We start from the raw sequence: 22,715 nt of genomic DNA, 5'->3' as shown, positions 1-22,715 counted from the left end.
GGTTTCCTCTTTATAGGCAGCTCCTAAAGTATTAAGGGTGCCTTCACACCTACCGGATCCGCAGCGGATCTCACTTCTGCGGATTCGCAGCGAGATCAGCTGTGGATCCAGTACCATTGATGCCTATGTTAGCACATACTCACAGCGGGATTGACATCCTGCTGTGAGTATGTGCTTTAACCCCCTGGCGCCCACAGCCCCGCCGCTTGCATCAGCCCCGCCAGCGGCATCCTCTAACCCCGCCCCCATCATCCCCGCCACCCGCATCCTCCATCCTCCCCGCCACCCGCATCCTCCATCCCGGCACCTCCTCCCGCAGCCCGCATCCTCCATCCCGGCCCCCCATCAGCACCGCCGCCCGCATCCTCCATTCCGGCCCCCCCATCAGCACCGCCACCCGCATCCTGTAGCCGCCGCCGAGGGCATACATTACCTGCTCCTCGGCGCGGCAGTGAGGCTCCCGGTCCCGCTCAGCCAATCAGTGTTGCCGTGCGCTGATTGGCTGAGCGGGACCGGAGCCGGGAGCCTTACTGAAGCCGTGCCACCGAGAAGGTAATGTATGCTCTCGGCGGCGGGCTGCAGTATGCGGGCGGCAGGGATGATGGAGGATGCGGGCAGCAGGGATGATGGAGGGTGCAAGCGGCGGGGAAGATGGAGGATGCGGGCAGCGGGGAGGATGGAGGATGTGGGCGGCGGTGCCGGGATGGAGGATGCGGGCGGATGATGGGGGTGGGGATAGAGGATGCCGCTGGCGGGGCTGATGCAAGCGGAGGGGCTGTGGGCGCCAGGGGGTTAAAGCACATACTCACAGCGGGATGTCAATCCTGCTGCGAGTATGTGCTAACATAGGCATCAATGGTACTGGATACGCAGCTGATCTCGCTGCGAATCCGCAGAAGTGAGATCCGAATGAATCGCTCAGTCTGTATTACACAGAGCAGGAATCCCAGAGGCAGGAGAGGGAGCATGGGGCTCCTGTCAACAGTCTATTCAGTTGTATCAGCAATTGCGTAGGGAGAGAAAAGTCGATTGAACCGGCTGCCTTTATCACAGATGATTTGGGAGAACTGCAGAGTGACAGGTCGGGACTGGTCGCCATGGCGACCTCTGCGATCCCTATTGCTACACCACTGCTTGCTTCATATGAACCCGGCCTTAGTGTTTATTTAGTAGCAAATAGTTTGGACACTTAAGTACCTCATTTAATACTGCACCCATGATAGTACTGTGCTTGTCTCAGGTAGCAGCTACGTCTGGTATTTCATCTCAGGGCAACTCATTTAAAGGAGTGGTGCAGCAAAAATTTTTTCTTTCAAATCAACTGGTGCCAGAGATTTGTAAATTCCTTCTATTAAAAAAATCTCAACTCTTCCAGTACTTATCAGCGGCTGTATGTCCAGCAGGAAGTGTTATTCTTTCCAGTCTGGAGAGCAAGAGAGGTTTTCTATGGGGATTTACTACTGCTCTGAACAGAGGTGTCAGCTGAGAGCACTGTGTTAGACTGGAAATATCACACCACTTCCTACAGGAAAACAGCAGCTGATAAGTACAGGAAGACTTCATATTTTTGAATAGAAGTAAATTACAGATCTCTGGCACTTCCTGACAACCAGTTGATTTAAAAAAAAAAAAAAACAACACTTTTTTTTTGCTGAAGTACCCTTTTACGCATTTTAAAAGGGCAAAGGCTATATAGCGAATATGCATCTTTTTTATGTGTGTGACCCATATATGAATTATCCTTCCACCTTGGCAACATCCTCTGCATGTTCCTGGCTCCTAGTATACCAAGAGACCTTAATAAGTATTTCACTTATCTTAAGATGCCAAAGTCATCATTAGATATTCTTCTAATATGACCCTTGCCCCTTTGCTAGACAAGTCAATTACAACTTCTATATTTTAATCAGGTACAAACTCAATTTGTGCGGTATCTTTACGTTCCATGTGGATTTAATCTGTAGCATCTTAATCGTTCTCTGTGGATAGTAGATTATTTATAAGACTAGTACCGACAACACTTAATACCCAGCTGTGGTTAGATGAAGGATGGTGAAATTACATTACCCTTATTAGCAGCTAATTTTAGCATTTAACTTATCTAATCCAGGGGGGAATGGCCGGACAAGAGCTGCCAGGATGTGAAATTAACTATTTCAGTTCTAATATTGATTTTCCCGACCATGACCTTTCTTTAGCCATATAAGTTTTATGACAGGGGTTTGTAGTTGTTCAACAGCTGAAGAGCCACAGCCGGGGACCACTGTTACACTTTCTATGTTATATTGTATTATTGCAGTATAAGGCTGGTAAAACAGGTTATGATCTGATTTGTATATTATTTTAAAGATTTTTTTTGTCCCCTTATTCTTCCAATTTAATCTACTAAATGTTGTTGGAGATAGGGCATTGAATTTCTTCCACCAGTGACTTAAAGGGCCAAGTCTCAATAGTCTGCATTGTTTCCCTTGCCAAAATTATGCATTTAATTTCTGACAGTAACAGAATAATATTTTGTATGCCTACAGCCGTCACTAGGGGGAGCTCACTGTGTACACATGCATACAGCTCCCAAGAAAGTCATTAAAAGCAACATGGATACAAATGCAATAGGATTACCCAAGTGGCATCTACAAACAGCAACAGTAATGGGAGAAGAAAGAAAAAAGTTTAAATTCCTCATCCTGAGACTTTATAAAGCAATCAGAGGTGGTTGTGGGTTCTCCTAGCTCCAAACACTGACTACTTACCTTCCCGCCAGCTCTGCTTATCTCCTCCTAACAAAGAAAGCTCCATTGTGGTTGCTATGGCGACACAACTGAGACATGAAATCATTGTACGGTCACAGCAGTGACTTGGCAGAGACAGGCGACGTATATCTGAGGAGCGTGTAACAAAAGATCTCACAAACATTCTTGAGCAATAAAACTAAGCAGAATAAAGAAGCCTTGGCATTGACATAATCCATCTAGAATTAAAACATTTAGCGTCTCTGGAAAACAAAGAAATCTATTCTTGTGCAGAAATTGACAACATTCAAGTTTTTTTTTTTTTCTTCCTTTCCCAGCAAAGTATTGTTTATTCTTCAGAGCAACGCAGCAATAACTCAACCATGACGGCCGTGAAGCCGACCAGTGTCTTTCTACTCTCACTTATAATATTTTTTTTTCCTACTAGACTTGTCAGAAGAAAGTTGAGTGGTTGAAGATGGAGAAGTTGCAAACACTGTTATGGAAGAATGTTAAGAATGGCATGTTGTCCATAGATATGGTGGAAAGACCATATCAATCATTCCCACAAAAACCTAGCTGCCATTTCTTTCCAAAGATTCATAAACCTTGACATTTCCAATGGCTGCCCAATCGTGGTCAGTGTTGTGCTCATCTGTTATTATGTCCCCTTTTCAGGGATATCTCCTCTTATTTAAAGGGGTTATCCCAAGATGGAAAATGATCCCTGGGATTGAGGCTAACTAGCTAATTGCTTGGCACTAACCACTGGGATGCCCAATAGTGACGAGAATGGTGGCCCCTTTGACCCCAAAGTAATCCCCAATGCGTTTGTTCTACACAAAGCAACTCAGCTCATTCATTCATTTATTGGAAGTGGTACACTTGAAAGAAGACTCTAGTACAGGGGTGGGGAACCTCCGGCCCGCGGGCCGCATCCGGCCCCTGACACCTCCGGATGCGGCCCGCGGCACCCCTGTGACATGCGCTGCTCTGGAGGAGAAGGAGTCGGCATTCACAGCTTCCTCCTGTGTCTGTGACAGTTACCAGACACAGGAGGACGCTGTGTATGCCGGCTCCTTCTCCTCCAGAGCGGCACACGTCTTCTGCGGTTTGCGGCTCTCCTGTCATGTGCGCCGCGGTGGTGAGGCAGGAGCCGGCATACACAGCATCTTCCTGTGTCTGTGCCGGCTCCTTCCCCAACAGAGCGGCGCACGTCTTGTGACTCCTGCGGGCCGCGCGATGACGTCATTTCACTGCGCGCCGCCTGCAGGTGAAGACCGGCACAGAAGAGAGGAGGGAGAAGAGGACCTGGATAGCGTGGGAGCGGAGGAAAGGTGAGTGGGATGTTTATTTTTTTTTTTATTTGGGGCAGGCACTGGGGATTAACTAGGCCACCAGGGACATGACTGGGGGGGATGGGGGGTTAAGAAGGCCACCAGGGACCTGACTGGGGGGTTAAGAAGGCCACCGGGGACCTGACTGGGGGGGTCACCAGGGACCTGACTGGGAGGTTAAGAAGGCCACCAGGGACCTGACTGGGGGGTTAACTAGGCCACCAGGGACATGACTGAGGGGGTTAAGAAGGCCACCAGGGACCTGACTGGGGGGTTAAGAAGGCCACCAGGGACATGACTGGGGGGTTAACTAGGCCACCAGGGACCTGACTGGGGGGTTAAGAAGGCCACCAGGGACATGACTGGGGGGTTAAGAAGGCCACCGGGGACCTGACTGGGGGGTTAAGAAGGCCACCGGTGACCTGACTGGGGGGTTAAGAAGGCCACCAGGGACCTGACTGGGAGGTTAAGAAGGCCACCAGGGACCTGACTGGGAGGTTAAGAAGGCCACCAGGGACCTGACTGGGGGGTTAACTAGGCCACCAGGGACATGACTGAGGGGGTTAAGAAGGTCAGCAGGGACCTGACTGGGGGGTTAAGAAGTCCACCGGGGACCTGACTGGGAGGTTAAGAAGGCCACCAGGGACATGACTGAGGGGTTAACTAGGCCACCAGGGACCTGACTGGGGGGTTAACTAGGCCACCAGGGACCTGACTGGGGGGTTAAGAAGGCCACCAGGGACATGACTGGGGGGTTAACTAGGCCACCAGGGACATGACTGGGGGGTTAACGAGGCCACCAGGGACATGACTGGGGGGTTAACTAGGCCACCAGGGACATGACTGAGGGGTTAACTAGGCCACCAGGGACATGACTGAGGGGGTTAAGAAGGCCACCAGGGACATGACTGAGGGGCTTAACTAGGCTACCAGGGACATGACTGGGGGGTTAACTATGCTACCAGGGACATGACGGGGGGCTGACTAGGCTACCAGGGACATGACTGGGGGGTTATCTAGGCTACCAGGGACATGACTGAGGGGCTAAACTAAGCTACCACGGACATCACAGAGGGGCTTAACTAGGCTAGCAGGGACATAACTGGGGGGATTAACTAGGCCTACTAGAGGCATCATTGGGTGTGTGGGGGGGGGGTAATTAGGCCACCAGGGACATGACTGGGGGGTTAACTCAGGCTACAGGGTATCACTAAGGATTCACATCAGGTTTAAGGGGCATCACAGAGGGTTAACTACAATAGCAGGGGCATTAGGGGAACAATACTTTGCCTTGCCCCGGGTGCTGCAAACCCACGCTACCCTGCTGCGCACGGTATGCGGCCCTCGAATGATTTTATAAATGCCCGACCGGCCCTCGACATGGAAAAGGTTCCCCACCCCTGCTCTAGTACATACTTGGGCACCTCTAACCGGGATACATGATGACATACAGTTATGCATGGAGACATACAGGTTTCGAGCACTGTTCTGTCCCGCCCGCGGACAGCCCCCTCCATTGATAATTATTAGAAGAGGTGGGCTGACGCGGGCCATAGCCCCACCCATGCATGGTGCCCCCCCCCCCCCCCTAATGATTATCAATGGAGGGGGCCAGCCAGGGCCGGATGGATCAGTGCTCAGAGACAGTAGCCTTGCTCCCAGTTCTCCTAACTGCTTACTGGGAAGAAGAATTCACAGCACGGGAACAGCGCCAAAGATCAAAATAACAGACACACCTTCATCCTCAGTGCCCCATCCCCAATAGGGAGCTATCAGCAGCTGCTAAAGTACTGAGGGCTGTAACACCCCCTCATCCCTCTTCCCATCCCTGTCCCTGCTTGATTGTGTCAACTGGAAACTGAGCACTGTTTCCAAATCTTGTTCTGCTCCGTGCATACAAATTGTGTGCAGGTGCAAAATCTGGAAATGATGACTGTCAATCATGCAGGAACAGGGATGGGAGGGGGAGCCGGAGCCAAAGCCATTCCAGCCTTCAGCTTTTTTGACACTTGAGCCTCTTAGACACTTGGCACCAGGAAATAAAGGCATTCTACAATATGGCATAAAAGTCTCATTGTCTTCACAACTTTTTAACAGTATTAGCAGTTTGAAGTGCAAATTCTAGCTGACAGATTCCCTTTAAATAATTGTTAAACTTGAGTGGGGCCAGAGGCAGAATCCACAGAGCCACAAGAGGGACTGGTAGAGCAGGGCACCAATTACCCTCTCCCCCGGGGCCCCCCCTCCTGCACAGGCCCCATTACAGCTGCCTAACCTGCCTCTATGGTAGCTACACCAGTGGGTGTAAGAACTCCAAATCGGCTCCCTACAGATAGATAACTCTTCCTTCTGGGGGAGAGTCGGGCTTGGCTATAATTCCCCAGTTAAGGCCGAGCATTTACTTGTAGGAATTTTACCTTCAATAGATGGTACCAGAGAGAGAGTTACAATATTCCAAAAATGTATGTTCATATAATTTCATGGAAATCCTCCTTTTAGCGGGATCCATTTATATTTCAATAATATTGGTACTAATACAATAATTTAATGTGAGTAACACCGTGGGTTGGTTGATTTTGCTAATTTTCATTTCCAGGTATGTACAAAACATCGAGCAATGTAAGTCAGTCGATTACACAGCATATAAATGATTAAAGCAGTCCGCACAACATTACACAGTTCATGTAACTAATGATTATAGTTCACAGTCTGGGTCACATTTAATTAGACGATGCATTAAAATAGATTTGTAGAACCACTTATTCTGATTTAATTACTTAAAATGATGGTGTAATGAGCGTGCGTTCAGGAGGGAAAAAAAAACTGTTTAATGGCTTCCTTTGAAGTTAATCAGAGGAAAAATTAATCTTTTAACCAAAAGTCTAATATGACAAGTTCATTTATAAGCTGTCTTATGGCAGCCAAAATAGAGGTGTAGGACATACAGGAGCGCGACGGTTTCTACGTCTATGGTAAATATAGTTTGTCCACTTTCAGCAATCGCTTCCTGTCTGAAGAAGTGTTTCATTTTATTGCAGCTCCACCTCAGGAGAAATTATGTATTACACATTTCCTACTGAAATCTATAAGCTAACCATATAATCCATAGATTAAGAGGTGGTCCTCCAATGATAAAGATGCTCTTGTAGTCGCTGTGGGCTCTGGTATATATATATATATATATATATATATATATATACACTCACCGGCCACTTTATTAGGTACACCTGTCAAACTGCATGTTACCACTTAATTTCTAATCAGCCAATCACATGGCGGCAACTCAGTGCATTTAGGCATGTAGGCATGGTCAAGACAATCTCCTGCAGTTCAAACCGAGCATCAGTATGGGGAAGAAAGGTGATTTGAGTGCCTTTGAACGTGGCATGGTTGTTGGTGCCAGAAGGGCTGGTCTGAGTATTTCAGAAACTGCTGATCTACTGGGATTTTCATGCACAACCATCTCTAGGGTTTACAGAGAATGGTCCGAAAAAGAAAAAACATCCAGTGAGCGGCAGTTCTGTGGGCGGAAATGCCTTTTTGATGCCAGAGCTCAGAGGAGAATTGGCAGACTGGTTCGAGCTGATAGAAAGGCAACAGTGACTCAAATAGCCAACTGTTACAACCAAGGTAGGCAGAAGAGCATCTCTGAACGCACAGTACGTCGAACTTTGAGGCAGATGGGCTACAGCAGCAGAAGACCACACCGGGTGCCACTCCTTTCAGCTAAGAACAGGAAACTGAAGATACAATTTGCACAAGCTCATCGAAATTGGACAGTAGAAGATTGGAAAAACGTTGCCTGGTCTGATGAGTCTCGATTTCTGCTGCGACATTCGGATGGTAGGGCCAGAATTTGGCGTCAACAACATGAAAGCATGGATCCATCCTGCCTTGTATCAACGGTTCAGGCTGCTGGTGGTGGTAGTGTCATGGTGTGGGGAATATTTTCTTGGCACTCTTTGGGCCCCTTGGTACCAATTGAGCATCGTTGCAACGCCACAGCCTATCTGAGTATTGTTGCTGACCATGTCCATCCCTTTATGACCACAATGTACCCAACATCTGATGGCTACTTTCAGCAGGATAATGCGCCATGTCATAAAGCTAGAATCATCTCAGACTGGTTTCTTGAACATGACAATGAGTTCACTGTACTCCAATGGCCTCCACAGTCACCAGATCTCAATCCAATAGAGCATCTTTGGGATGTGGTGGAACGGGAGATTCGCATCATGGATGTGCAGCCGACAAATCTGCGGCAACTGTGTGATGCCATCATGTCAATATGGACCAAAATCTCTGAGGAATGCTTCCAGGACCTTGTTGAATCTATGCCACGAAGAATTGAGGCCGTTCTGAAGGCAAAAGGGGGTCCAACCCGTTACTAGCATGGTGTACCTAATAAAGTGGCCGGTGAGTGTATATATATACACGACATGGGGTTAATATGTGCTAATGCTGTACACCCTAAAGGGAATGTGTTATCTGTCTTAACTTTCAACTTTAAAATAAATTATATTTTTTGAAAGAATATTTGGCTATTTTTTTTATAATTTACCATTTATTTATCTAGTTTGAAATTGTTGTAAAATCTTGCAGTTTTTCATAATAAAGGGAATCTGTTAGCTGTAATTCATGTTTCTAAATGCTGTATCAGAGAATAGAGGCATTTCTCTACATTCTTGAAAGAAAGCTAGCTATCTGAAAGGTTTCATGTGTCCCCATGATCTAACAGCGTCAGCAGCTTGGAATGTGAATTGCATCTGAGAGATTCCCTTTACGCTTTCTGTTCTACAGCACAATAGGTGAATAGAAGCACCCCTTCTCTGCAATGGTCACATAGCATGTGCACAAATCTCTCCAATATAAGTAAATAGAGTCCCCTCCAGTCTTTTGTTTGCTAAGTTTGCTAAATATACAAACAGAAGATCATATCAGATTAGAAAAAATGGCATGTTTCAGTATCTGGCAGTAGTTGGTAAAAGAAACAAAACTAGATGACACATTCCCTTCACATGTAACGGACCCGCAGCGGATTTCACGCTAGGAATTTGAAGCGAAATCCGCTGCAGATCCAGTGCCATTCATCCCTATGAGAACACATACTCACAGCAGGATTAACATCGCGCTGTGAGTATGTGAGTTAACCCCCCAAAGCCCGCAGCACGCCACCGGGAGCATATATTATCAGCTCGGCGCCCCGGCTGCATGTGAGGCTCCCAGCTCCGGTCCCGCTCAGCCAATCAGTGCTGCCATGCAGTAATTGGCTGAGCGGGACCGGTGTCGGGAGCCTCACATGCAGCCATGGTGCACAGCTGCGGGGGTTTAAAGTGACACTGTCACCCCCTTTGTGCATTCTCTACACAGGTGTAAAAGGTAAATTTAGCATTTTTCATATCTCATTTCATATCATACGTCATGGTGCTTGTTCAAGTAAAAAGTGATCTTTTATCAACAGCAGATTGTGTTAAGTGGGCGTGGCCTCACAGCAATAGCGCCACTTAGCCCCGCCCACAACGCCACAGTTGCCCCCCCCCCCCTCGCCGGCCATTGGAACAGGCTGGCCGAAAGGTCTAGACCCCACCCATTGGTTGGCGGCGAAAAGGGGGTGGGGTCTAGACCTTTCGGCCAGCCTGTTCCAATGGCCGGCGAGGGGGGGGGCAACTGTGGCGTTGTGGGAGGGGCTAAGTGGCGCTATTGCTGTGAGGCCCCTCCCACTAAACACAATCTGCAGTTGATAAAAGATCACTTTTTACTTGAACAAGCACCATGATGTATGATATAAAATAAGGTATGAAAACCGCTAAATTTACCCTTTACACCTGTGTAGAGATGTCAGAATGCACAAAGGGGGTGACAGTGTCACTTTAACTCACATACTCACAGCGGGAGTATGTGAGTATGTGAGTTACATGTTAATCCAGCTGCGAGTACGTGTTCTCATAAGGATGAATGGCACTGGATCAGCAGCGAATCTCTAAAGGAGACGCTGACTTATTTCTGTATCCGGAGACCGCACTAGGGAAACAATTTTTGCTGTAGTGCTGCCATTGCAGCCACTAAATACAGTCACCCTGGGGTCCGGGAGCACACATGCTTCCCGTGTACCGCACCCCGTTTGGTCTTAGACAAGGGCCAGTGAGTAGCCGCTGTGCGGCAATAGCATGATCTTATGCACACTGTTTAGCCCGTCATTTGCATACCTTGTATGTATTTAGGTGTATAGCTTACACATAGCTACGGACCCTTATTTTTGGGTATGCTTGAACTTTTTACAAGCGCTAATCTCCACCACTGTGGCATTGGCGCGGACATACTCCCCTGATGACGCCGCGACAACCAGTGGCAGAAACGCGTTGGGAGAATACAACGCTAACGCATTATAGCTGGGGCATTTCTAGCCTCCACATGATTTAAATACATCTATTGGTGGTTGAGTCCGCACTCCGGATATGCGACTTTCCAACCAACTATTTTAAAATTTGTAACTAGGTGATGGGTACACTAATTGTTGGTGTTTATTAATCATCATAATTAAAAGTTACGTTTTAGGCACCTTCCCTCTTATTCTTTATCTATTTAATGCAGGGACTTTGAATAAGGGACAGACACCCGACTTGTTCAATAGCTTATATTCGAATCTCTAAAGGATTAGAGAACACGACTACTATCTTCTAAAAAAAACAGCTACTCGCCTGATCATTGATGGTGTCAGGCAGGGCCGGACTGGGACTTAAAATCAGCCCTGGCAGTCAGACCCCAGCAGCCCACACACCATATCATGGATAGCCGTGTACAGGGCCGTTTCTGCCATGAGGCGGAATGAGTATTCCGCCTCAGACGGCAGATTCTGCGCCCCTGCAGGGGGCGGCAGACAGCAGCCCTGCGCCTGCAGCCGCTCACCTGTCCTGCCGCAGCCGTCCGGTCCCGCCGCCAACGCTTACCGCTGTCCCGCGCCGTCAGTCAGCAGCTGTTATCGCCCTCCAGCGAGTCGTGAGTGCCCGTGGTCAGCGGGGGCCGCGATGCCCCCGCTGACCCCAGGCACTCACGACTCTCTGGAGGGCGATGACAGCTGCTGACTGACGGCACTGGAGCGCGGAAAGGAACAGCGGTGGGACGGGACGGCTGCGGCAGGACAGGTGAGCGGCTGCAGGGTCGGGAGACAGCGGTGAGCGGGACAGGACGGGACGGCTGCTGCAGGACAGGTGAGTGCGGGGCGTCCAGGCGCGGGTGATCCGGTTACGGCGGGGGGGGGGGGGGCGGTGCGGGGGGTGCCGGCGCGGGTGATCCGGTTACGGCGGCGGGGGGGGGGGGGGTTGTCAGGGGGCGGCCGCCTGAGGCAAACCCCTGAAACCCCAGAATCGGCCCTGGCCGTGTAAAATACGCGCTGTAGCAAATTCTGCTTCATTTTGCCGTGTCCCCACTACTCCCTTAAACACGTGAACCCCACCATCAGCACCTAAAAATAATGATATAACATAATCTGCTGTGGATTTGATGCAGCATATTTATGCATTCATTTCAACTGATTAAATCAGGAGCATCAAATCCGCATTGGACTAGGTATGAATGTTCCCTTAAAGGGAACTTGTGGCTCTATACCAGGTACACAGCTGTAGATCTCAGCGTACAGATCAGGGACTGGATCTTTAGTCCAGTGTAAACCTCTATAATCATTATTTTCATTACCAGCTGAAGTGTCAGAGAGGTGGAGCCACAGCAGCACCTTCTGCCCCGCCCCTTCCTGCTTTGACTGATGGACATATAGGGTTCTGCTGCTGCTGCTGTTGTGAAACTTTAGTTGGAAATGAAAGCGACAATTATATAAGTTTACACTGGACTAAAGTTCCTGTCAGTGATATCTCCCTCACACCTGTCTGCTGAGATCTACAGCCCTAGACCTAGATTCCCTTTAAAGAAGAAAAACATGGCCACCTTCTTCCAGAAACAGCGCCACACTCTTCTTCAGTTTGTGTGAGGTATTGCAGCTCAGTTTCATTGAAGTGAATGAAGCCAAGTTGTAATAACCATACACAGTCTGAGGACAGGGTGGTGCTGTTTTTGGAGAAAAGTTACTATATTTTTAAAATCCCTTTTATCCTGACTATGTCTGCACCCCATATAATGGCGGTATAAGTAGTAAGGTTTTAATTATTAAAACGTGTCTGGTTGTGATCTCATGTGTAATCAAAGCTACATAATAAGCTGCTAGATAGACATTTCCTACTGGATATCTATCTATCTATCTATCTATCTATCTATCTATCTATCTATCTATCTATCGTATAAGTAGGGCCCCAGGACAAATTTTAGGATATATAATGGTAATATAGGTAAGAATTTTCTGTGCATGATAATACCGTCATAGTTAATAACACCAGGAAGCAAATATTATCACCACACTATACACCTTACTGCTATACTGTTATTAAGCAAACCCACCAATATTCCAATACTACCAGTATATAAGTAACAAATAATATCACCACACCATGAGCATTGCCATTACCACCACATAATGACTAATACCGCTATACTGTGACTGAATACAATCCACTATATAAAACACTAATATTACCAATAATACGAGTAATACCATCACACCATGCCCACTACCCGCAGCATACGGTGACTGGATAATACCACTATACTGGCACCAAATAACAGCCACTATATAAAGACCAATATTCTCCCAGAACAGTGACCATAGAACACAGGTGTCACACTCCGTCCCTCCAGCTGTTACAAAACTACAGATCCCATCATGCCTGGACAGCTAAAGCATGACGGGAATTGTAGTTTTGCAACACCTGGAGGGACGGGTTTGACACCCGATACTGAGGTTCTGAAGACCTTATAAGGGACCATTTACACAGAAAGATTATCTGCCAAAGATTTGAAGCCAAAGCCAGAAACAGACTATAAACAGACATCAGGTCATAAAGGAAAGCCTGAGATTTTTCCTCTTTTTAAATCCATTCCTGGCTTTGGCTTAAAATCTTTGGCAAATAATCTGTCAGATAATCTTTCTGTGTAAACGGACCTTTAGTGATATAGTGCAATTACATCCTGTCACTCACAGTAGGAGTCTTCTCTTCAAGAAGAGATGTCCACTTTTCTTTTTCTTCTCCATCTGGCTCCGGCCATCATGAAGGCTTCTCTGGCCAGGACTCCTCTCCACAGGATCTGCCAGACAGACATTTTAGGCTTCTTGCTCCAGCAACATCCTCATCTATACATCCCTCCATATAGAATAGCCCCCCTGCTGTACATCCCCCCATATAGAATAGCCCCCCTGCATCCCCGCATTTAGAATAGCCCCCCTGTGCATTCCCCATATAGAATAGCCCCCCTGCATCCCCTCATAAAGAATAGCCCCCTGCATCCCCTCATATAGAATAGCCCCCCCCCTCCTGTACATCCCCCATATAAAATAGCCTACCCTGTACATTTCCCCATATAGAATAGCCCCCCCTGCATCCCCCATATAGAATAGCCCCCCCCAGCATCCCGCCATATAGAATAGCCCCCCCTGCATCCCCTCATATAGAATAGCCCCCTCCTGTACATCCCCCCATATAAAATAGCACCCCCTGTACATTCCCCCATATAGAATAGCCCCCTGCATCCCCCATATAGAATAGCCCCCCCCCCCCCGCATCACGCCATATAGAATAGCCCCCCTGAATCCCCAATATAAAATAGCCCCCTGCATCCTCCTCCCATATAGAATAGCCTCCTGCATCCCCCAATATAGAATAGCCCCCTGCATCCCCTCCTATATAGAATAGCCCCCTGCATCCCCCTCCTATATAGAATAGCCCCCTGCATCCCCTCCTATATAGAATAGCCCCCTGCATCCCCCTCCTATATAGAATAGCCCCCTGCATCCCCCTCCTATATAGAATAGCCCCCTGCATCCCCCTCCTATATAGAATAGCCCCCTGCATCCCCCTCCTATATAGAATAGCCCCCTGCATCCCCCTCCTATATAGAATAGCCCTTCTGCATCCCCTCCTATATGGAATAGCCCCCTGCATCCCCCTCCTATATAGAATAGCCCCCTGCATCCCCCTCCTATATAGAATAGCCCCCCTGCATCCCCTCCTATATAGAATAGCCCCCTGCATCCCCCTCCTATATAGAATAGCCCCCTGCATCCCCCTCCTATATAGAATAGCCCCCTGCATCCCCTCCTATATAGAATAGCCCCCTGCATCCCCCTCCTATATAGAATAGCCCCCTGCATCCCCCTCCTATATAAAATAGCCCCCTGCATCCCCTCCTATATAGAATAGCCCCCTGCATCCCCTCCTATATAGAATATCCCCCTGCATCCCCCTCCTATATAGAATAGCCCCCTGCATCCCCTCCTATATAGAATAGCCCCCGCCTTCCCCCTCCCATATAGAATAGCCCCCCCCCCCCCCGCATGGACACATATAAAGGGGTTAAAAAAACAAAAAACAAAAAAAAAAAAACATTCTCACCTCACCTCGATCCCCAGCAGCTTCTTCCTCGGCTGGATCTTCGGTCCACGGCAGCTCCTCTCCTCTCTCTTCTCCAGGTCCTCAGCGGCGCGTCAGGGAAGTGACGTCACCGCTGGGGGCCTGGTGGAGGTGGCTGCAGACGTACCTACGCGCGGCACGTCTGCGGCCCTCGGCACTTGGGGGGGAGATCAGGCGGGGCGTAGACACGCCACTGCAGCCCCCTCCCGCCACCACAGCCCGCTCACCTCGACCCAGCTGGCCCTCTCCTGACGTGCTCCTGCAATCAACGAGGGGCCGATGCGGCCGGCCGCATCGGCCCCACATTGATTGGATTGGAGGAGCACGTCAGGAGCGGGCCGCAGCGGTGATTTTTTAATTTCTTTTTTTCCCATTGTGCAGCCCCCGGGCTGGTAATCTGGCCAGCCCAGCGGGCATTTGCCCGCCTTCCCAGATTACCAGTCAGGGCCTGGTGTCAGGCGGTGGGTCTCATTTACTTCAATGGAGCTGATGTACACTACTAGATACATTTCATGTTCAGGTGTGGCAACATTTTAGGAAGAAAGCAGCCATGTTTTTTCATTCTGGTTGCATGTGATCTGTGACTGAAGCTTAGCTTTCTCTAATGGAATTTGTTGTCTTAGTCAGCAGCTTTTGACCACCCTCCTAGCATTACACTGCAGCCCTGATTGATCAGATTGGCTTCTGAATATAAGCACAAGCTCTCTACATGGTGACTGTAAGTCGAGCTTATGTTATTATAGAAAAGCTATAATCATTATATACCAAAACCATCGCTATTCTGTGGGCACCTAGTGGGCACTGTTTTCATTCAAGGGTAAAGATGAGCGCAACTCGAGCATGCTCCGGTCCGATTGTTTGACTTTTGAATACCAGTGGGTGAAGAAGTTGGATGCAGCCCTAGGGAGTCCGGGAAAACATGGAAACAGCCATAGGCGTGCTTGAATTGTGCTAATCTCTATTCAAGAGCATTAGACTGGGGCAATAAGGGTCATATGTGGTGGGAAATATGTGTAAGGCTAGGTTCACATCACGATTTTGCTTTCCGTTGTAATGTATCCCTAAAAAAGAAAAAAAAAAAAAAGATGCACATGAAAAAAATTGACATTTACAATGACATTGACATGATAAAAAAAAGGATTTTTTTTTACACTGTAGCATACACAAAAATGTGGTTGACCATGTTTTTCTGTACATTCAAATGAAACATTCCAGAACAGACACAGAAAGCTGGATAGCAAAATTGTGATGTGAACCAAGCCTAAACCCCAAGCTGTTTATTAGTTATTTCAGTTTCTGAGAAGTCTGTATGTCAACCAATATGGCTGCCAATACAGCTTTCCAGGAAAATGGTGTGATGACCACACTGACCACCAATATACCCCCAACAAAGTTAATCATCCAGCTTTTCCAGACCGCTGAATGAGCTGAACAATGTACAAATTGTTTCTTAAGAGGCAAGATTTTCCAAAGAATCCGCTCCACTCTGTTTAGATTCATGCGCTCATAAATATTTTATTTTATGGGCAATGTTCTGGCGCTGTTTATGTTGTACAAATGTTTTTCTGAGACCGTCAATTTAATACTGGGTTTTGGGTGTTTTACAGCTTGGAGAGAAGACCTAAATCAATAGCGCAGACCACAGCGCTGGGGAGAGCTGAGCTCTGGTTTGACTCTGCATTAAGAAGAATCCATGTCAGCTATGCAGGCTGGCCTCTCACTGTTTGTGGTTTCGAGGATAAGCAGGAGGGCTGCAGGGAAGGGCCCCAGGGATTTACTGTCAGAACTTTTACTTAGATTTCATTCCAAGGCAGAGCTGCTCTACAGCAAAATAATAGATTCAGCGTGATCTACTCAACATTGGTGGAATCCTGTCCAAAAAAAAAGTTAAAGGGGTTCTCTGGGGCCAGATACCAGAGGTTTATTTAACCAAACATGCTGATAGTCTTAGTCAGCGCTTATGCGGATTATCACTCATTGAAAAGCATATAAAACCGACTTGTAGGGTAGAGAACCGTAGTGGTTTCTGGTTAAAATTTATTGATTGCCTATCCTCAGTCATCAATATCAGATCAGTTTCACGCTGACCCCCCAGCACCCTCATAGATCAGCTGTCTGCCAGGGCCGCAGCTTTAGTATGCACAGACTAACAAAGCTGAAAGGTGTTAGCTCTGTATATTGTGTAGGGGCAGTGCTGGTAACCCTGCACAGCCACTACAGAATACATGGAGCTGTCTGCTTCCTGATCTGATCACTACGTGTAGCGGCTCTGGAAAATGACTGATCAGTTGGGATGCTCGGTGTGAGACTCTCACTAATCAGATACTGATGACTTATCTAGAGGATAGATCATTAAAGCTACTCTGTACCCACAATCTGACCCCCCCCCCCCCCCCCCCAAACCGCTTGTACCTTCAGATAGCTGCTTTTAATCCAAGATCTATCCTGGGGTCCGTTCGGCAGGTGATGCAGTTATTGTCCTAAAAAACTACTTTTAAACTTGCAGCCCCGTGCCCAACGGGCGTGGCCTAGATTGTGTATGCATTAGGCTGGCACAACCTCTCTGTCCCTCATCCCCGCCCTCTTCATCATTAGGAATGCTCCAGGCAGATTGTCTCCTATTCATCACCTGTGGTAGCCCGGCACATGGGCTGGATCGTTAAGGCACCTGTGCAATGTTCAGACAGGAGAAAATTTTCATTGGCATTCGTAATGATGAAGAGGGTAGAAAGGAGGTACGGAGGGTTGGTGCAAAGTGAGGGCACAGATATTCTAAGCCATGCCCGTTGGGCACGGGACTGCAAGTTTAAAAGTAGTTTTTTTAGGACAATAACTGCATTACCTGCAGAACGGACCCAAGGATAGATCTTGGAATAAAAACAGCTATACGAAGGTACAAGTGGTTTGGGGGGGTCAGATTGTGGGTACAGAGTCGCTTTAAAGAGCATTCTGGGACTATAATAAGGATAGGCCATCAATGTTTTATCAGCTGTGCGGCGGAGCCATGGCTGCAGCATATACACACTTTAAAGGGAAACATTTATATGAACCTGCTAATAAGTGTAGTTGTCTACCTTCTTGTTTTGGATCAGGTGTCCTTATCTTTGTAGGTGCAGCTGCTTTGGAGCAATTTGTTTTCTGAAGAAATATACAGAATGGTTCCTTTGGTACACTGGAGGCGTTCCTCAGCCTCTCAGTGCGTAGTTCCGCCCACCGGCTCCGTCGTACAAGCCTACGTATACGTAGTCAACTATGGCAGGCTGGCATGCGCAAGAATGAGACCTGCCTGTTTATGCATATTCATAAGTTGGCAGGCACATAGATGGGTGCACTGAGGGGCAAAGAAACACCCCGAGTGCTACAAGGTAACTACTTTGCATATTTCCTAAGGAACAAATTGCTCCAAAAACATGTCACCTACCAAGATCAGAACTCCAGCACTGGAACAAGGAGCTAGGCAGCTACAGTGACATATCAGCAGGTTCAGATGGACAAACCTGCTGATAGTTGCCCTTTAATGGTAGATGACCAGTAAACTCCTTTACCAAAATATCTGTTGCCATTTTTTGTATTTGTTCCGGCTTCATCATCTGCTTTGCTGGATGGACAGAGACTCAACCTGGCTGACCTATAATGTAAAACCAATGTAAAAGACAAACTATTAGTAAAGGACAACTCAGGTGCTTTAAAGAAAAGAAAAAAGAAAAAACCCTCTCACAATCACAGTTTTTGTACTTACCCTCAAAAATTCATGCCATTCACGGACCCCAGAGCTCTGATTGGCATCTTCTTCTCTCTTTCTCTACTTTCTGGTTCATCGGCTGAAGAGTCGGGCACAGGCCCAGCTCGGAGCACTGGGGGCAGGCCCTCTACCCCCTAGTGTGACCATATCGCCTCCCCTCTGAGACGTGACTCCATTGATTCTAATGGAGCCGCGTCACAGAGGGGAGGGGTTTTTGTCACACTCAAGGGCGGCAGGCCTGCCCCCAGTGCTCCGAGCAGGGTTGGTGCACAGTAAAATACTGGCGTTTGGCATTTAAAAAAAGGACTTGGCCACCAGGATCCCTGTGTCGTCGCCGATTTGCTAATGTAAAAAAAAGGGATGTATTTGGTGGTACATTCGCTTTAAGGGCCTTTTACAGGGTCTGATCATCAGCAACAAGCATTGTACTTTGCAATGACAGACTCAATGCTTCCATAAAATATACTGTGAAAAATTATAAACTGATGAAAATTTATTTGCACAATGAAATTGAAAAAAAAAGAAGCTACTTTTAATGTGTGTGTGTGTGTGTGGTAGTCTTTACACTGCTTGCCTTGTGATAAAACTGACATGTTATCTATGTTCCCTAAGTTGGTATGATTACAACAATACAATACATTGGATATAACTTTTATTTCATCTGACTGCTTTAAAAAATGTATATATCTATTTGAAATTGCTCTGCCATAATGCTTAGAACGCTTTTCTGTATCCTCAAAGCAGTGACTTGTCTGCAACACATTTTACATTTGGATCTGATTATTCTTGATTATTGGACATTATGGGACAAAGCCGGGAAGCCTCATGTTTCTTATTTTGTGAAATTCTGTGCTGAAATAAGGAATTTCTGGACAAATGTTTGACTTTTCCTTCCTATATTCTCCCCTGCATGGGGACAGCGTGCTCCAGACAGCAGCAAGTGGAGGAGTTTTGCTCTCCATTATTCAGTTCCGTTGTTTGCAAATACTTTTAGCTTTACTTACAAGGACAATTTCCCTGCTGAATATGCAGAGAAGCGACATTAATTAGTCTTGGCCTGATTACAAGAGATTTTGACAAGGATACTAAGAAAGTGCCAGGATGAGATAGATGAGCGGCTGAGCCGAGCACAATGAAGATTTTGTCTCATTGTCACAGTTAAATTGGTAGCATAATAAAGTGACAGGTTTTCCAAACATTAAGAGGCGACGGCAGATAGAGATCAGTGTCACATTGTATCCTATGATCTCCCCGTGCAACGACTCCGTGTACGGTTATCGCATTCGCGCTGGGCTCAATTGGCCAATATTTTATTAAATCATCATTTCCCGCTAAAGGAAATCATTGGATTGTAAGCTGATAAGCATTATATTCAAACAAGTTACTTTGTAGTTTATCTGATTCTATAAAATCTGAGCATCAACTAATATGGCTGCTATTACAGCTCCTTAGCTCCATTACTTTACCATCCCCAACTCCTGTATGCAATATCTGATAGTGACAACCGATAATGAACTTTTCTAGGTTCCTGAATGTTATAAATTATTCATTGTTATCCATGGGTACATGGCAAGTGTTCACATTACTGAGCAGTGGTCATGACTTACCACTCAGGGGTATGGGAAAGATGGGTGATTTGGCCACTATAACAAATCCCTTTGGGCTTATCATTTGTCACCAAACTTTTCCAGACTGATTAGTTACGCATAAATATGGATGACAAGTGACAACTCCTGTTGGATTTGTAAAAGGAGTCATTTTCTGTTGTTGAGAAAAGAGATTTTTGTAATTTGGGAAGTCCCCCTAAATATGTGACCTTTCATCAAACAGATCAATTAATGCTTTCTACTTACTTAAAGAGTTAGTTCACAAACAAATTTCTTTCAAATCAGCTAGTTCCATAAATTTGTAATTTACTTCTATTAAAAAATCTCAAGTCTTCCAGTACTTATCAGTTGTCGTATGTCCTGCAGGAAGTGGTGTATTCTTTCCAGTCGTGAGAGCAGGAGAGGTTTTCTATGGGGACCTGCTACTGCTCTGGACAATTCTTGACATGGACGGGCGCAGCAGAGGGCGCTGTGTCACAATGGAGAGAATACACCACTTCCTGCATGACATACAGCAGCTGATAAGTACAGGAAGACTTGAGATTTTTTAAAATAGAAGTACATTTCAAATCTCTGACACTTTCTGGTGCTTTGATTTGAAAGAATTTTTTTGTGAACTACCCCTTTAATTTGATCAAAAAGACGGTATTTTGGCCTGGGTCAGGGTAGTACATAGAGTGTAGTTACCTGGTACCCAGACTTCCATGGTTCTGCAGATCTCAGAAAAGCCCCTCAACTAAGAGATAAGGGGGAGCTTAGTGAAGACAGATTTACATAGCCCCACTCAATTTAAAAGGGTTATTCTTAGATTAGCATCTATGCCTTCTAATCACTGCTGCAGCCAGGCATTGGCAGTATGGGTATTTGCTGTATGTAGTGGGGAATGATACCACCATGACAGCATTGCCAGGGGTTTAACATATTACAAAAACACAGAAAAATGCAACAGCTCATCGCAATGGCAAGATACAGACCCACTACAGACATGAACCACTGTTTACACTGTTTGCATATGGTAACCAAGAGGGGTCTGCTTTTAACTATTTTCATGTCTGTAGTGGGTCTGCATCTTGCCATTGTGGTGAGCTGATGCGTTCAACATACTAGCATGCTTACATATTAAAATAAATCTCTGGACAATCCCTTTAAACTACTAATGTTGTAGCTTACTCTAGTAATACATTGTGAGCTGTGCCTTAACAACCCAAGCCGTTGTTAGGGCAACACTGTGGCCTGTAAGGAGGATAAAAGACAGTGTCACGCTTATGAAAGGTTTGGTGTTCAATTGTCACTGTCATATATATCATATATATGCTGTGTATACTGGACTGTATGTGCACTTTGCTCCACATTGTTGCTTTGTATGGCCATGCATAGAGTTTGTATTTCACTATATTACCTGTTACCATTAGATGGTTCTGTTTATTAGCAGCTCATATAAAAAGCTGCTAGACAGAGGTGGGGAAGCATATGGATGACGGCTGGGCCGTGTACACTGAGCTCTGAATGTCCTTCAAACAGGAAGGGGGCAGGCCTTTACACCAGAAAGGTGCTGCAGCCCTAGGGCACAGAAGACCCTAGGCTCCGCCTCTTTGACACTTAACTGGCAATATAAAAGCAATTTATGTAAGTGAGTAGAAAGCGTTTAGAAGTCAGCATTTTGGGGGTGACAGATTCACTATAACTACAGACTCGCTGCATTGCGCTGGTTGAACAACTAAAAATCATTTATTTGTTTGGCTGTTTACATCCTATTATGTCCTATTAGGTGATACTTGGGCTGTTTGTATGATATCTCTTCACCAGAACCTCTCTAAATCTCCATGCAAAACACCAAAAACATAAATTATAACTAGTGATAAGCGAGCATGCTTTTCCGAGCTTGGTACTCGATCGAGTATTAGGGTACTCGATGGTACTCGTTACTCGGACGAGCATCTTGCGATACTCGAGAAAATCTCATCATCCATTTGCTGTAAGTTTGGGCGCTATTTCTCAGCCAATAAACATGCAGGAGACTCTTTGGTACAGCCTGCAATGACGTGGGACCCATACATGTCGATAGCAGCGATTGGTTGGCCAGATCAGATGACCCTGCCATATTAAACTCGGCGCCAGCAGTGCTCGCTTCAGACGCATGCTGTGAGAGGTTAGGGGCAGAGCTGCTGCTGGTCAGGGAGAGTGTCAGTGTAGGATTTAGCGTTCCAGTAGACAGGGTATATACTAGCAATACAAACAAACAGCCCTTTTCAGGGCTTAAAAGCTTTTATTAATACTATTACTACAGACTGCATATTATATTATTACTATTACTATTACTATATTATACTATATTACTATTGCTATTAATATTACTATTATACACCTGCATAAAACGTCACTGCTCATTGTAAGGGGGGTATCACAGAGTGTGTATCTAGGTCCAGCCACTACCACATTGTACCGTACAGCCCCCCCTAAACTAGTGTGTACTACAATATATTGCTGGCATTTGTAGTACACCTGCATAAAACGTCACTGCTCATTGTAAGGGGGTATCACAGAGTGTGTATAGTTCCAGTCACTACCAGATTTTACCGTACAGCCCCCCCCCCCTAAACTAGTGGGTACTACACTGTATTGCTGGGATTTGTAATACACCTGCATAGAACTTCACTGCTCATTTTAAGGGGGTATCACAGAGTGTGTATAGTTCCAGCCACTACTAGATTTTACCGTACAGCCCCAAAAAACTAGTGGGTACTACACTGTATTGCTGGGATTTGTAGTACACATGCATAGAACTTCAC

General features: G+C 46.5%; 1 long non-coding RNA gene across 1 annotated transcript in view; it reads left to right on the top strand.

Annotated features, from left to right (window-relative positions):
- LOC138788724 (uncharacterized) overlaps window positions 1-16,953 on the top strand; it is a 153,238-nt gene extending 136,285 nt beyond the window's left edge. Inside the window, exons 2-3 of the long non-coding RNA XR_011362636.1 lie at window positions 3,178-3,367; window positions 16,185-16,953. This is a non-coding gene — a long non-coding RNA (uncharacterized lncRNA). The remainder of the gene's footprint in view (window positions 1-3,177; window positions 3,368-16,184) is intronic.
- The last annotated feature ends 5,762 nt before the right edge of the window (window positions 16,954-22,715 follow it).

The sequence above is a fragment of the Dendropsophus ebraccatus genome, chromosome 4, assembly GCF_027789765.1.
Source record: "Dendropsophus ebraccatus isolate aDenEbr1 chromosome 4, aDenEbr1.pat, whole genome shotgun sequence".
Lineage (NCBI taxonomy): Eukaryota > Metazoa > Chordata > Amphibia > Anura > Hylidae > Dendropsophus > Dendropsophus ebraccatus.
The sequence above is the reverse complement of the archived record's forward strand: the minus strand, read 5'-3'. Positions and strand labels throughout refer to the sequence as shown.